The sequence below is a fragment of the Triticum urartu genome, unplaced genomic scaffold (genome assembly GCF_056163025.1).
Source record: "Triticum urartu cultivar PI428250 unplaced genomic scaffold, HENAU_Tu73 scaffold2, whole genome shotgun sequence".
In the NCBI taxonomy this organism is placed as follows: Eukaryota; Viridiplantae; Streptophyta; class Magnoliopsida; order Poales; family Poaceae; genus Triticum; species Triticum urartu.
In genome coordinates, this window is record NW_028260368.1 from 4,288,520 (window position 1) to 4,299,916 (window position 11,397).

Genomic DNA, 11,397 nt, shown 5'->3' on the forward strand with positions numbered 1-11,397 from the left:
ACAATTATAACTTCCACACCTATTCATTTGTCATTTGGGATAATTTCCCATATAAAGAAAGAAAAAGAGTCAAAGAAAGGATGGGAGATGTTTCCCATGTCAAATCAAAAAAGAGAGGTGAAAGATACTATAACAATGTGTATCAAACTGCCTGTTTCCTTGTAGTTGGATCTCCCACTTTTTGGAATGTTCCAAATTCCACTTGAGCATCCAAATCTGGATCAATACCAGCAAAAACATCTCGGAACAATGTTCTAGCGCCATGCCAAATGTGTCCGAAAAAGAAGAGCAAAGCAAAGGTAGCATGACCAAAAGTGAACCAACCCCTTGGACTGCTGCGAAAAACACCATCAGATTTCAAAGTAGCCCGGTCTAATTCAAAAATTTCCCCTAATTGAGAACGCCTCGCATATTTTTTTACAGTAGCAGGATCAGAATAACTTACTCCATTAAGTTCGCCACCATAGAACTCCACCGTTACACCTACTTGTTCAACACTATATTTGGATTCTGCTCTTCTAAAAGGAACGTCTGCTCTAACAATTCCCTCCTCATCTACCAAAACAACCGGAAATGTTTCAAAAAAAGTAGGCATACGGCGTACAAAAAGCTCACGTCCTTCTTTATCTCTAAAGACGGGATGTCCTAACCATCCAACAGCTATTCCATCCCCATTGTCCATTGAGCCTGCTCTGAATAATCCCCCTTTTGCCGGATTATTACCAATATAATCATAAAAGGCTAATTTTTCGGGAATTTTAGACCAAGCTTCTGATAAACTAAGATTTTCGGCTAAACCATTGCTAACTCTTCGATATATTTCTTGCTGAAAGTATCCCTGATCCCACTGATAACGAGTAGGCCCAAATAATTCGATTGGGGTCGTTGCTGACCCATACCACATAGTTCCAGCAACTACGAAAGCTGCAAAAAAAACAGCAGCGATACTACTGGAAAGTACAGTTTCAATATTGCCCATACGTAATCCTTTATATAGACGTTGAGGCGGACGGACACTAAGATGGAATAAGCCCGCTAATATACCCAATGTACCCGCAGCAATATGATGAGAAGCTATTCCCCCCGGAACAAAAGGATCAAAACCTTCTGCACCCCACGCTGGATTTACAGCTTGTACTTTTCCAGTTAGTCCATAAGGATCGGATACCCATATCCCAGGACCATACAAACCCGTTACATGAAATGCCCCAAAGCCAAAGCAAGCCACCCCTGCAAGAAATAAATGAATTCCAAAGATCTTGGGCAAATCCAAAGAGGGTTTTCCCGTCCGCTCATCAGAGAATATTTCTAGGTCCCAATATACCCAATGCCAGATCGCTGCCAAGAAACACAAGCCAGAAAACACAATATGCGTACCTGCCACACCTTCATAACTCCAAATACCCGGATTTGTTACAGTTCCTCCTGAAATACTCCAACCACCCCACGAATCCGTTATTCCTAAACGAGTCATGAAGGGAATTACGAACATACCTTGTCTCCACATTGGATCCAGAACAGGATCAGAGGGATCAAAAACTGCTAATTCGTATAAAGCCATTGAGCCAGCCCAACCAGAAACTAGAGCTGTGTGCATTATATGCACCGCAAGCAATCGACCCGGATCATTCAATACGACAGTATGAACACGATACCAAGGCAAACCCATGGAAATACCCCTTTAGCAAAGAAAAATAGACACGATGTCGCTTTATTTTATCGCATTGAAAAAGACTATCCATATCCTATGTACCTAACCCTTCTAGGGGATTCTGTGTCAGAAAGCGCGAATATTTATTTCATTCCATTAAAAATAAGAAGCCAATTCTGTTCATAAGAAGAAAGAGAAGCAGATCTATTCTATACTCGATAAGTGCCAATATGCAATGGGTAACTTGGCCAATTTGGAAAAAACGAAGAATAGATCGCTACCCCTCTTTGTTTAGCATTCAAATCACCCATTCCCTTTTCTTTATTCAATCTGTCTTACATTCCTTATATGTATAACCTTTCAATCTACGTATTAATAGAATCTATAATATTCATATAGAATAAGAATAAAAATTAAGACAATAAACTGCGGATTCTTTCTTTCTGTTCCATTCTTACGTTTCCATATTAAAGTGTGGTTTTCTTACTTAAATTTAATAATATTAATCTAATATGCCCATTGGTGTTCCAAAAGTACCTTACCGGATTCCTGGAGATGAAGAAGCGACTTGGGTTGACTTATACAATGTTATGTATCGAGAAAGGACACTTTTTTTAGGTCAAGAGATTCGTTGCGAGATCACGAATCATATTACAGGTCTCATGGTATATCTGAGTATAGAAGATGGAATTAGTGATATTTTTTTGTTTATAAACTCCCCAGGCGGGTGGCTAATCTCAGGAATGGCTATTTTTGATACGATGCAAACGGTGACACCAGATATATATACAATATGCCTCGGAATAGCCGCCTCCATGGCGTCCTTCATTCTGCTTGGAGGAGAACCCACCAAGCGTATAGCATTCCCTCACGCGAGGATTATGCTTCACCAACCTGCTAGTGCTTATTATCGGGCAAGGACACCAGAATTTTTACTAGAAGTAGAAGAGTTACACAAAGTTCGCGAAATGATCACAAGGGTTTATGCAGTAAGAACAGGCAAGCCTTTTTGGGTTGTATCCGAAGACATGGAAAGGGATGTTTTTATGTCAGCAGACGAAGCCAAAGCTTATGGACTTGTCGATATTGTAGGGGATGAAATGATTGACAAGCACTGCGATACTGATCCAGTGTGGTTTCCAGAAATGTTTAAGGATTGGTAGTGTCCGGATTTCTTGTAAAGTTATTTCACAGCTAAATTCGTGTTTTCCTCGATTTAATAGAAAATAGAAAGACTTCATGATGAGCAATCATCAGGTTAAGATGGATCTAAACCAATCCATTTTTTTCTATATACATACAACATGCCGACGGTTAAACAACTTATTAGAAACGCAAGACAGCCAATACGAAATGCTCGAAAAACGGCCGCGCTTAAAGGATGCCCTCAGCGTCGAGGAACATGTGCTAGGGTGTATGTGCGACTCGTTCAGATCATGACTTCAAACAAATATAAAAAAAATTGAAGTATCCATGATTAGTACCAATGAATAGGATATAGCTTCTCTATCCTAGATTTCTATGGTATATGGAATTTATGGTTTCCTTTGGTGCAAATCCAATTATCTAAATTGGAAATAAGAAGCAATTCTCCCATTGGTAGCAAATGGTTATCCATTAAGCGGAGGAAATAGTAATAAAAAGAAAAAGGCTTATGCTCCTTTATCTTAAAAGAACGGACTAACAGGGTCAGCTACTTAGCCAACTTTCATAATTAAATACCGTCACTGTATGGATAACTCTTATTGTGAAAAGAGCTATTTACTCTATAATGGATAGGTAGAGCCAAAGAATGTGGACTATACAAGTTCGCAATACCTTTTGATGAAAGAAAGGGCTCCGGTGTATAGAGAGGGCCTCACCGTTTAAAAGGGAACCATAGAAACGATGGAACCCACTATTTTTTTTAGTATTATTAGAATGAATTTGTTATTTCGTATAGAAATAACTGAACGGAGTGGAATAAAAAATCGTGGTTGGGAAGGTTACTATAGCAAAAGCCATTGGAATTAATATTTTATATATCGGAATAATTAGTTTTGTTATTAATGAGAAAAAGGGTGGCTAAAAGAAGAGAAATCATTAGTTATTCATTAAGGTTAATTTGATTCAATGACCAGAGTTCCGCGAGGATATATAGCCCGGAGACGACGAACAAAAATGCGTTCATTTGCCTCAAACTTTAGAGGGGCTCATTTAAGACTTAATCGAATGATTACCCAACAGGTAAAAAGAGCTTTTGTTTCCTCTCATCGAGATAGAGGTAGGCAAAAGAGGGATTTTCGTCGTTTGTGGATCACTCGGATAAACGCAGCAACGCGGGTATATAAAGTATTCGATAGTTATAGTAAATTAATACACAACCTGTACAAGAAGAAATTGATTCTTAATCGTAAAATGCTTGCACAAGTAGCTGTATCAAATCCAAATAATCTTTACACGATTTCCAATAAAATAAAGATCATCAATTAAAGGTATAAATAAAGTAATATACTGGAATAATAAAAGATGAATTCCCGGAGAGGGAACTCCGGGAAGATACAATAAATTAAGATTAAGTGGTAGGAATCAACGAGCTGGATTACTTTCTTTATAATATATATAGGTCTGGCCCTTTCGAATTCGAATAAAACATCAACAATCGGAACTTAAGTTCCGGTTGTTGTTTCTTAAATTTTGGTTGTTGTTTCTTAAGTTTCGATTGGAATTGTACTTTTGCGTTAATTGAGGAATATGTCTATTTTTTCTGGGTCTAGAACCTGTAATTATTGAAATTGACTGGGCTTGAAATTGCTTTTCGTTCTCATAGTTACGAAACGGTAAGAAAGATAAAATACGAGCCTGTTTTATAGCAAGAGTAATTAATCGTTGTTGTTTCAAGGTTAATCTATTTATTCGTCTCGATAATATTTTTCCTTGTTCACTAATAAATCTATTAATTAAACTCATGTTTCTATAATCAATTCGATCTCCCGGGCCAATCCGGGGACGCCTACGAAAAGGTTGTTTAGATTTACGAAAAGGTTGCTTGAATTTACGAAAAGTTTGCTTGGATTTACGAAAGGGTTGCTTGGATTTATTAAAAGTTTGCTTGGATTTACTAAAGGGTTGCTTAGATTTAAGAAAAGGTTGTTTAGATGTATACATGATTTATTCCTTATTTAAAATTTGAAAATTTGAAAATTCACTTCTTTATTTTATTAATTTAGGATCCAGAAGAAGTAGTTTTTCTTTGATCCATATCTTATTTGATTCATATTATAGTATATGAATACCCTCTATACATATGAAATAATATCTACCGGAAATCAGATGAGTTGATTTGTATTTTGTATTCTATACTATGTTTTCTTTATATATTAAATATGAAGTTCTTACTCTTTCTGTTGTTTGGAAAGATCAAACACACGATGTTCCTATTTCTTTATTTCGTGATGAGTCGTATGCTTGCGACAATAACGACAAAATTTTTTGAATTCTAATTGTCCGGGTGTATTGTGGCGATTCTTTTGAGTACTATATCTAGAAATCCCCGTCGATTCCTCATTGGCACCTTTTCGAACACAACTGATGCATTCCAAAATAACTCTGATTCTAACATCTTTTCCCTTGGCCATGAACCTCCTTTTCTTTTTGGATTGACTTAACTTAATTCTTCTACTTATTCTTTTATTCTTCTATTTTGAATCCGAAGAAGAAGAATAAAATTCATTAGAATAATTTTTTTTTATTCTTTAATTAAGTAATAAAAAATAGAGAAATAATTAAAGAATACAATCCTTGTCGAATTAGCAAAGATTTTGGTTCGAAATCCTTTCATTTAATTAGCCAGCCCCGCCTTTTCTATGCTCTGATTTCTGAGGCCTTATTTAGCTTGGGTACCCCTTTAAATTGAATTTCTATTTTCAAAAATGGGGTTTACCAAATTTTTAATGACTCTGAGGTTCAACCCAATCCATCTTTTCTTTCTTTTTCCTTCCGATACTAAAAAAAGATTGAAAAGGATCAAATTTTGTCATATCACGAAGAAATCTATCCCTCCCATAGCAATAACTAGAATTAAAAAAAAGGGAATGACAAAGCATCTGGGAATAAACGATTAATTTCTATCAATAAACCTGCTAAAGCACCAAACCATAGAGTACTTAGCACGGGTGCTACAGAGAGATATGTTTTTATATCCCGCATTGAAAATCCTCCTTCCTTGTTGGAATACATATATGATCATAAACTCTTGCCCAAGATTGTTATGCTATATATAAAATGAACCATATCGACGAAATTTTCCTATCCCTAAAAAAGAAAAAGATGACCCCTTCTTCCTATATATTACCAAGGAAAAGTAATCCTTCTTTTATAGGCGAAATTATATTGGATTTTATATGTATATAATTCCTTAATTATATGAGACCAAAAAGAAGAAATGACACGAGGGTTCTATATATAGATAGAGAAAGAAAGAAGAAGAAAATTATGATGTGGAAAAGAAGACAGGAATTGTGTACAATGGCATTGTACAACAATTTAATTTGGAAAAGGGATGTAGCGCAGCTTGGTAGCGCGTTTGTTTTGGGTACAAAATGTCACAGGTTCAAATCCTGTCATCCCTACCTATTACTTCTTTCTTCTTTATAGGCAGTAGCGACGAGATCAATTAAAGTAAAGTGGGTATAACTTGAATTTGTGGAGACTATACGTACGTGAGATACATTAGGAATAGAAAAAGATTTTCTTTTTGAATGAATGAAAGCGCTCTTAGTTCAGTTCGGTAGAACGCGGGTCTCCAAAACCCGATGTCGTAGGTTCAAATCCTACAGAGCGTGATTCCATCTATTTTATGTCGAAGCAGAGTAAAATAACTTAACAAAATTGAATTGTAACTCCAATTTCAATTTGACCTCCTCTCTGGTCTGGAGGAGGTCAATCAAAAAAAAAAAATGACTCAATCAAAGATCCAACTGATCCCCACGCCTGTATTGCAAATACGCAGTCACGAATAATCCCGCTAAAGTAATAGGAATTAGGCCTAAGACGATTCCAAATAGAAAAACTTCAATCATTTCGATTTGTTCGAGGGGATAAAAAAAGAGGTACGATCTATCCCTAAATAGTACTCTAAATTATCCACGAATCTCAATGACCAAGAAAAGAATTCCTAATTAGTCTGGAAAAGAGTCGTAGAATGCCAGGAATCCCAAAGAAAGATTTTTCTTTTCTGAATTATAATTATTCAGTCAATTCAAATAAGGCGTATCTTGTTCAAGCCAATAAATAGAGCTGGGGTTATAGTTAAAGCAGCCAGTAGAAAACCAAAATAACTAGTTAAAGTAAGCATGAAAGAGTTAAATTCCATTTATTTTTTTTTACTACACTACATATGTTGGTAAAGCATTTACCTAAGTTATGGAAAATTCATAATTCATCAGTTATTTTAGATAATACTAAAAAACAAGATAGAGTAAGATACAGAAGTGTAAAAGAAAGTGGATTCATCAGATGATACATGAGTCCCTAATTCCGAATCAAGAGATTTGTTGTGGAATTTGTCAATTGAGTAAAGTAATAATATTAAGAACTAGATCATCTAACCCCATTGAATGAAAAAAAGAAATTCAATTTTCAGGGAAATTTTTGAATAAGAGATAAATAAACAATTGAATTTGAAAAAAAAAACTTCTTTCTATTTTGGATAATTTCTTTTTCAATAGGACCCTCTTTTTGGAGTGAACGATCGAATATTCCCCTATTCCTTCTTATTTTAACTGATTGTATTCCATATGGAATAAGAGGAGAACAAAAGCATTCCACGACCTGCCAAGGGGCTGTTAAAAAAAAAAAAAAAAGAAAGCTCTTCCTTGAATTTACTTTATTTTTATTCCTTTTTCGAACTCCAACCAAAGTAGATTCGAAGACGAGTCACTTCAATTATCCTTTTAAGTTCTATTCTATCTTCTGTCTTTCCCTATTTCATCTCGTAAAGTTCCGCGCTCGCAGTTTGGTCAAGAAAGTTAGACCTAATCCAACAAACAATACAAGGATGAATTACGAATTATGAAAGGATAGATTTCACATATACTTGTCCTTGTATTGTGTCAGTATGAGAATATCCTTCCTAAATTATTTATCCAAACCTATTGATCATTAACTTAGATTTTCCCAAGATTTTGGCTGCTATTCCGAATTACTCTATTATTCCGAAGCCAATGAAAAGTAAGTAGAACCTACAAAAATGGGGTTTTCTATTGATGCCTTGAATAACATATAGCTTACCTATAGACAAAAAAAAAATAAAAAAGTAATTATGTTTCGGAACCAGGCAAAACCAGATTGCTGTGCCATAGGAAGGATAGCTATACTAATTCGGTATACTCAAAATACACCTTTGGTACAAAATTGACAATCTCACAAGGATGAAATATCAGTAATTTTCTATTTACTGGTCGATCCCATCTTTTACGGAATCAATTCCTTTTTTGAATGTACAAAAATTTTGGGAGTTCAGCATGTCTGGAAGCACGGGAGAACGTTCTTTTGCTGATATTATTACCAGTATTCGATACTGGGTTATTCATAGCATTACTATACCTTCCCTATTCATTGCGGGTTGGTTATTTGTCAGTACGGGTTTAGCTTATGACGTGTTTGGAAGTCCTAGGCCAAACGAGTATTTCACGGAAAGCCGACAAGGAATTCCGTTAATAACCGACCGTTTTGATTCTTTAGAACAACTCGATGAATTTAGTAGATCCTTTTAGGAGGCCCTCAATGACCATAGATCGAACCTATCCTATTTTTACAGTGCGATGGCTGGCTATTCACGGACTAGCTGTACCTACTGTTTTTTTCTTGGGATCAATATCAGCAATGCAGTTCATCCAACGATAAAACAAATTCCAACTATAGAACTATGACACAATCAAACCCGAATGAACAAAATGTTGAATTGAATCGTACCAGTCTATACTGGGGTTTATTACTCATTTTTGTACTTGCTGTTTTATTTTCCAATTACTTCTTCAATTGAGAGAAAGAAAGAGACTAATAAGAATTCTCTTATCCCATTTGGAAGGATACCATCCTTATAACTACCCATGACTGTTTTTGTCTCTAGCATGACCAATTGATAAAATGTGGAGGAAAGTAGGGGAAATGGCCGATACTACTGGAAGAATTCCTCTTTGGCTGATAGGTACTGTAGCTGGTATTGCTGTGATTGGTTTAGTAGGTGTTTTCTTTTATGGTTCATATTCTGGATTGGGTTCATCTCTATAGTAATCGGAGGGACCAGATTGTAAACATGAAAAAGTAGGAGCTTAGCGGGTCCTTACCCCCCTTTATCTGATTAGAGCGGAAAGGACCCGCGGAATTTTTATTTTACTCTTATAACGCGAATTGAATCTATTCGATTCACTCTTATGAAGCAACAAGAAAAAGAGATCACTCGAGGATCCAATATCTTATTCCACGAAGGAAGTATCCTGAAAATCCTTGATTTAGTTTCGAGTAATAAACTAATAAAACCTTAATCAAAACTATTCAACTAGCCTAAAAATAAAAAAACCTTCAATGGAAGAGTTTACTTTTTTTTTGCAAAATTTCTGTAAATTTGAAGTTGAACTTAATTAAACAAGCCAAGCAATTTGCTCACAATCACAAGAAATTTTTCCCCCGCCATATTTTCTTCCCCTCTGTTTGTCCACTACCTCGGCTAAACCTAAGCAAAAGAAAAAGAGGTCCAAGAGACAGACCCGAATAAAGAAGAAATAGTAATCTTTGACGAATTAGGAAGAAAAAGGATTCTTATTTTGATACAAGAAGAATCGGCACAAGAAAAAGGCTTTTTCTTGTGCCGAATAGACGATTAAGAAGACCTGCAATCCCTCCGAAAAAGAAGAAATTTTAATTTGATTGTTCTCGCCTTTGCCTTGGATTCTCTTCTTTTGCATGGGATATAAATAAGGAATTCCAGACATCTCATAAACAAAAAGCAGTCTAAACAAAAAAAGGATTTCCAAAATAGATCATAGATAATTCTAGCAATTGCCAATAAATCGAGGCTTTTTACCAACTTGATGGTAAGAAATCCCGGGACCTAGAAATTCATTTCGTACAATTGAACCTTTTCAAACTGTTTCTTTTTGAGAACCAAAAAAACTTGTGCCAAAATAACGGATGCGAAGAAGAACAAAAGGCCTTGGACACGTAATGGATCCTGAAGCACGATTTCTGCGTCCCCCTGACCAAAACCTCCCACATTAGGATTGCTTGTTAATGGTTGATCAAGCTTGATGGATTCCCCCTCTGAAACAAGAAGTTCTGGTCCGGGAGGTATAATATCAATCACTTGGCGTCCATCTGATGCATCAACTATGGATATTTCATACCCCCCCTTTTCTTTACGTAGTATTTTTCTTACTATACCTGTTGACGTAGCATTATAGACTGTATTGTTACTCTTGCTACCATCAGGATAGATCTGTCCTCTTCCTCGGTTTCCCCCTACATATATGGGATATTTTAAGAAATGAGCATCTTTCTTCGTAGCAGGATCAGGGGAAAGAATGGGAAAGACAATTTCACTATATTTCTTACCGGGAACAGGGCCTATCACAAGAATGTTTTTTTTATCGGGACGATAACTCTGAAAAGCAAGATTTCCTATCTTTTCTTTTAACTCAGGGGAAATACGATCGGGCGGCGCTAATTCGAATCCCTCGGGCAAAATAAGAACAGCACCTACATTCAACCCTCCCTTTTTTCCATTAGCAAGAACTTGTTTCAATTGCATATCATAAGGAATTCGAAGAACTGCTTCAAATACAGTATCGGGAAGCACAGCTTGGGGAACTTCAATATCGACGGGCTTGCTAGCTAAATGGCAATTGGCACATACAATTCGTCCAGTTGCTTCTCGTGGGTTTTCATAACCCTGCTGCGCAAAAATGGGATATGCATTTGAAATAGATGTCCGAGTTATTACGTATATCATGATCGATACAGAAATCGATCGAGTTATCTGTTCCTTTACCCAAGAAAAAGTATTTCTATTTTCCATGTCCAATCGCAGATCCCAGAATTTCTACAATAAATTAGATAGGTAGCTAAGCTAATCTAGTTCCCTATACACGAATCTGTTGTCATTCTACTGCAACAGTTGTACTGCAATGATGAATACCTTAAAGTAGGTATAAATAGAAAGAATTTTGCTAAAATGGAAAAGGGCTTTCTTTCTAAAAAAAGATGCTTGCTAATTTGATTAATATTAATATCGGGAGATCAAATGAATTTATGCTTCACTAATTGAATGATAAATGACTACAAGCGAAGGAGATAGACGATTTAAACAAAAAAAGACCCAAAATTTCAAACATGTATCTAGAATTACTGGAAAACTACAAACAAAAATAGTGAAAATAAGCTCGTTAGGAGCCCATCCAAAATCGTTGTAGACCCAACGAATTACTAGTTCCCAACCACGGGTGGAGTGAAATCCAACAAAAAAATCAGTAACTAAAAGAATAAAAAAAGCTTTTATTGAGTCATTTAAATTATAGAAGAATTCCTGAACCCAAGAATTCAAAATGACAAGTTCCTCTTTACCCAGAAAAAAAGAACCACTTAGAATAGCCAAACAGATTATATTTGTCGAGAAATGCAAAATGGTATGGAGATGATCCTCATTATTTATTTTGACCCATTGTATTATTTCCTTGTGTATTCCTGTAGGAGGTTTTTGTACATGTGTC

General features: G+C 35.8%; 2 non-coding genes across 2 annotated transcripts; both read left to right on the forward strand.

Annotated features, from left to right (window-relative positions):
• Window positions 1–6,187: 6,187 nt before the first annotated feature.
• On the forward strand, window positions 6,188–6,261 carry TRNAP-UGG (transfer RNA proline (anticodon UGG)). The gene has a single exon. It is a non-coding gene; the product is annotated as a tRNA-Pro (tRNA).
• Window positions 6,262–6,400: 139 nt separating this feature from the next.
• TRNAW-CCA (transfer RNA tryptophan (anticodon CCA)) lies at window positions 6,401–6,474 on the forward strand. The gene has a single exon. It is a non-coding gene; the product is annotated as a tRNA-Trp (tRNA).
• The last annotated feature ends 4,923 nt before the right edge of the window (window positions 6,475–11,397 follow it).